The sequence below is a fragment of the Nicotiana tomentosiformis genome, chromosome 8 (assembly GCF_000390325.3).
Source record: "Nicotiana tomentosiformis chromosome 8, ASM39032v3, whole genome shotgun sequence".
Lineage (NCBI taxonomy): Eukaryota > Viridiplantae > Streptophyta > Magnoliopsida > Solanales > Solanaceae > Nicotiana > Nicotiana tomentosiformis.
In genome coordinates, this window is record NC_090819.1 from 106,231,171 (window position 1) to 106,236,847 (window position 5,677).

Below are 5,677 nucleotides of genomic sequence, written 5' to 3' on the forward strand. Positions count from 1 at the left end.
CGCAAAGCGTCAATTAGTGGAATGTTCACCTGGATTTGTTTCAACATCTCCATGAATTTCTTATACTGCTCATCCTTCTGATATTTGGCCAATCTCTGTGGGAATGGTGCTGGAGGTCGCTTCCGTCCTGTGATTTGAGTTTTATATTACTCAGGCATTGCTTCTACTATCGTTTCTTGTGCTACCTCAGTCTCCTTCACAACCTCTTTTTCTTTGCTTGTGCTCTCTTGTGCATGTTGTACCATTACCTCAGTTAACCCTGTTAAATCATCTATCTCAATGGGTAATGGAACAAGTGTTTCCGTAGGTCGGCTTTCGCGAGCAATTTCTTGCTCCAGATCTAGGTCTCTACCATTTCTTAGACTCACTGCCATAAGCTGTTTCGGGCCCTGCTCTTTTGGATTGACTTGTGTGTCTGCAGGTAACGTCCCTTGGGGACGATTATTTAGAGCCATCGAAATCTATCCTAATTGAATCTCAATGCCCTTTATCGCTGATTCATGTGATTCCACTCTCTCTTGCATTTTTCCATTGGACCCAATCAGTTGTTGCAGCATTCCTTTAAGTTTAGCAAACCCATCATCTTGTCTCACTATCTGTTGTTGTTGAGGCTGTTGATAAGCTAGCTGCTGATTTTGCTGGTTGTAACCCTATTGCCTTTGGTAAGGCACAACTTGACCATGTGGTCTCATAGCTCTAGGATTGTTGTTGTTGTTATTGTACTGCTACTGTGCTGGCTTATATTGTTGATTCTGCTGCCCCCAATTCTAACCACTTGCCTCTGTCCCCCATAGTTGGCCACATAGTTCATATCTTCCTGATAGTGCTGGTTGTCACCTTCCGCACTCCATGAGCATACATATGGTTGGCTAATGCATGGTGTACATAAGCCCCAATTAGTTGCATCAACTATATGTACCTGCGGCTTCTGGCCTGATTCATCGATCATTTTGGTGAGGATACTCATTTGCGTCATTAGAGTGGCCATATTTTCAGCTATGGAGTTGTTTGGGTCCAAAGCCTCTGAATGAACTACAGGAGTGATCGCAGAGTCTTTTGTCATCCATTCTGAGTTTTGGTCCATTTTGTCAAGTACGATCTTGCATTCTCTGAATGTTTTGCTCAAAAATACCCACATGCTGAAGCATCAACATTGGCCTTTAAGCCGTCTGCCAGTCCCATGTAAAACCTCTGCCCCAACATCTGATCTGGAATGTCATGATATGGACATTTAACCAGCATACCCTTGAACCTCTCCCATGTTTCTTGTAGTGTTTCTGTTGGTCTCTGCCTGAAGTTCAATATATCATCAATTTGTTTAGTAGTCTTATTGGGTGGGTAGAACCTTTTCAAAAATTGCTTAACTAATTCCTCCTAAGTACTGATGGAGTTTATGGGAGTGAATTAAGCCAAGTCTGAGCTTCTCCTGTCACCGAGAATGGAAACAATAACAACTTTATTGCTTTCGGTGTCACATTAGGTTGCCTTTGCGTGACACATATAAGATTCTGCAACAAATGTAGCATGTTGTTTGTGATTTGAAATGATTCTGCTTGTATCTAAGGGACTGCAATTGCGGTTGCCAGATTTTTGGCAGTGAGTTGTGCCTAGTCATACAATGCTGCTTCTGGCACAAGAGGCACCACACCATGATTGTTCGGGTCATTCTCATTGTTTCTGTTGTTTGGATTTTCTACTCCGTCATCCATGTCTGGTTCGATTTGTTCTGTTGAGTTCTGTTGTTGTTTGCCCTGCTTGTTTGCATGATTCAGTGCCTTGAAAACTTTCTCAGGATCTGATAATGCTTCGAACAATTCACCAGTTCTTGAGGAATTTCTAGGCATGCACCTATAGCACCCAAGACTACAAATGTTAGAATTTTAATGTATTTGGTTTAAAATGAAGGAAATTGACTACACTAAGAATTCTAGCAATTCTTTTAGCTGCAATTAATAACACCGTTAATTCCTCGGCAACGACGCCAAAATTTGATCACGTCCAACTATGCCTTGTAAAAAGGACTTAGCGATCATTGCAAATATATTCCGGTTAATAAGTCCGGAGTCGAATCCCACAGGGAATTAACCTATTAAACACAGCTACTAGACTCGCACTAATTCACGCAATCAATCTGCAGAAATATTTAAGTAACAAATTTGATGTTTACTAACTAAATATTACGTAATGAAAATGCAATAATTAATAACTAACTACGAACAGGTTGTAGACAAGAATTGGAATGATCTAAGGTTATGATTTCCCCTATTATCGGAATCCTTTTCGCTACGTTAGGAGTTTAGCTACTCATAGTAACAATATCCCAGATGTTTTGCATAATTAAATTACAAAGTAAAGATGAAAGGATGTAGAAATCAATGATTCTAACTCCCAACGGTTGTTTCACGAGCTATCCTTGCTTCCGGTTGCAAAACTCCTTCAAAAGTGGCGTTTTACGTCTATTTATATGTGTAGAAAAAGACCTAAATGACATAGGCCAAGTTCTAATCAAACCAGGAGACGAAATAAGCCTTCAAAGTTCGGAGTGTACGCGCCTCAAACCTCGCCTCACGAGGTTTCACGTGAGCAGGACCTGGCCCTAGACCTGGCGTCGCCAGCCTTAACGTGAGGTGGATCTCGCCTCCTGCCTTGCCTAGCCTGCTCCCACGCGAGCTATTAAGCTTGCTTCGCCAGCTTTCTCATTTATCCGCTGCTCACTTCTTTCTTTCTTCTTTTCAACCGTTTTCGAGCACGCTTTAGGCTTTAATTATTCCTTTTGCTCTACTTTCATCTCCAATTCACCTACACATAAAATAGACTCTATTACACATAAATAAAGTGTAGTTTATCATTAAAGCATAAAAAATTCAAGGCAAATAATGTACTAAAATATGGAATTATAGCCATACATCAACATGTTAGCCGATGTAAGTATATTTTCGACTACAAAGTGTTATATTAAATATTGGCTAGCGATTGTCAAACGTTTTGGCCGGGCGTCCAATTATGTCAGAAGCCCTATTAATATGACATAATAGGTATGTTGGGCCTATGCCCATGTTGTCCATCCAAAGGCCTAATGGCATAATCCTATTCTCTTTTGGTTTCCATTCCTATTAGGAATTGGATTCGATTTTTATTCCTATTTAGAGTTGGTTTTGGCTTTAAGAGGAAGCACCACTCATTATCTATAAATAAGACAACCTTGAAGAATTGTTCTATGCTTATGGTACAAGTCTTTGAAAGATTTAAGCACATAAGAGTGGTTTTTTAGAGAGCTTCCATCAAGAGAGAAGAGAGAAGAAAAGTATTTATTTTGCTGTAGATTTTTATTTCGACTAGCCAACTTCATATTACGTTTTCCGATTCTTTAACCGTTGGATCGGTCTGAAATGTTTACTGAGTGTTCTTAACATCTTAGTCTATGATCTGAACGACGGAGAACGGATTTGGATACCCGTAGCATCTTATTTCGAGCCTTAAACTGTAGCTCCATTTTTGTGACTTTTCCTCTTTCTTTAATTGATTTGTTATTGCTATTGTTGCTATTGTTATAGAAATGAGTTGTTTTTGTCCCAAACCCAATACATTGAGAAGAAACTGAAGAGGTTCAATATGACAGATGCAAAAGTGGTTAGTAATCCTCTTACTAAACACTTCAAATTGAGTATTAGTGAGAGTCCATCTACTGATGAAGAGAAAAAAGAGATGTCTCGTATTCCTTACTTTTCTTCCGTTGGTAGCTTGATTTATGTTATGATTTGCACTAGAGCATACATTGCACATGTTGTTGGTACTGTTAGTAGATTCTTATCTAATCCTGGAAAAGAACATTGGGATGCAGTAAAATGGTTATTAAGATATTTGAAAGGTACTGCAGATTTGAAGTTGTGCTTTGGCAATGACAAACCTAAACTTGTTTGTTACACAGACTCTGATTTAGGAGGCAATCTTGATAATTCAAGATCCACTTCCTGTTATTTGATCACATTTGCAGGGGGTTGTTTCTTGGCAATCTAGACTACAGAAGTGCATAGCTTTATCTACTACAGAAGCCAAATATATTGATATCACAGAAGGTGCCAAAGAACTATTATAGATGAAGGAGTTTATTAATGATCTTGGCTTTGAGCAGCCAAGGTACATCTTATTTTGTGATAATTAGAGTGCTATATGTCTCACCAAGCACTCCACTTTTTCATTCTAAGACCAAACATATAAATAGAAAGTATCACACTACTAGAAATTAGGCAAAAAATCGTCCAACAAAACCGACCAAAGTATATCGGTAATGGCCAATAACCGTTAAAAAAATGACCATTAATATGTGGTCGGTATTTTGAAGGTCGAAAGGGCATACCAACCAAAGTTGGTCGGAAATTACCGACCAACTTTTGTCGGTCAATTAAATTAAAAAAAAATTACCGAAAAAACCGACCACTTTTCACATGTTAGCCGATGTAAGTATATTTTCGACTACAAAGTGTTATATTAAATATTGGCTAGCGATTGTCAAACGTTTTGGCCGGGCGGCCAATTATGTCAGAAGCCCTATTAATATGACATGATAGGTATGTTAGGCCCATGCCCATATTGTCCATCCAAAGGCCCAATGGCCTAATCCTATTCTCTTTTGGTTTTCATTCTTATTCGGAATTAGATTCAATTTTTATTCCTATTTATAGTTAGTTTTGGCTTTAAGAGGAAGCACCACTCATTATCTATAAATAAGATAACCTTGGAGAATTGTTCTATGCTCATGGGTACAAGTCTTTGAAAGACTTAAGTACATAAGGGTGATTTTTGAGAGAACTTTCATCAAGAGAGAAGAAAAGTATTTGTTTTGCTGCAGATTCTTATTCCGACCAACCAACTTCAAATCACGTTTTTCGAATCGTTAACTGTTGGATCATGCTTAAATTTTGACCGAGTGTTCGTAACATCTTGGTCTTTGATTTGATGGGTGGAGATCGGATTTGGAGAATCGTAGCATCTTATTTCGAGCCCCGAACAATAGCTCCGATTTTGTAACTTCTCCTCCTTCTTCAATTGATTTGTTGTTGCTCTTGTTGCTATTGTTGCTCCGTATTTGACACTTGTTGTGTAGCCAATTTGGAGAACTTTTATAACCCTCTTATTGTTATAGTGAAACTTTTTGGATCTTTGTGATCCTGTGGTTTTTACGTTCGATTTGAAAGATTTTTCACGTTAAAATTTGGTGTTCTTCATTTTCTTTATTTTCGAGTTTGCCTCTTCCTCAACATAACAAGGTAGAACAAAGAGAGGTCCCTTAAAAATTTAATTTTTTATGAACGAGCTTTTATGCTTTGAAAAAGTTGTATGGATAAGTGCTTTGCACTATGATTTTTTTTTCAATCTGTTTTGTTTGAATCATTGTAGTTAGATGGATCAATTATGCTCGTGTCAGCTATAATTAAGATGCCCTATTTTCTTTATTTATTTGTAAATATTTAAAAATTTAAGCGAAAAAATCTCGTAAAAAAACCAGGCATTAAAAACGTAATCTTTTGTTTTTCTTTCGTTCATTCTTTTTATTTTTTTTAACTCTTTTGGTTTGACAGTTTTATTGCTGTGTTCCAACGCATATTTCGGTAATTTTGTAAATTTGGACAAATTCCAGTTGATTAATAACGCAATCATGTCCGGATTATCTGGAACG

The 5,677-nt window shown here is 37.8% G+C and overlaps 1 non-coding gene across 1 annotated transcript; it reads left to right on the forward strand.

Annotated features, from left to right (window-relative positions):
• The first annotated feature begins 1,213 nt into the window (after window positions 1-1,213).
• LOC117279540 (small nucleolar RNA R71) lies at window positions 1,214-1,320 on the forward strand. The gene has a single exon (XR_004509954.1). It is a non-coding gene; the product is annotated as a small nucleolar RNA R71 (small nucleolar RNA).
• The last annotated feature ends 4,357 nt before the right edge of the window (window positions 1,321-5,677 follow it).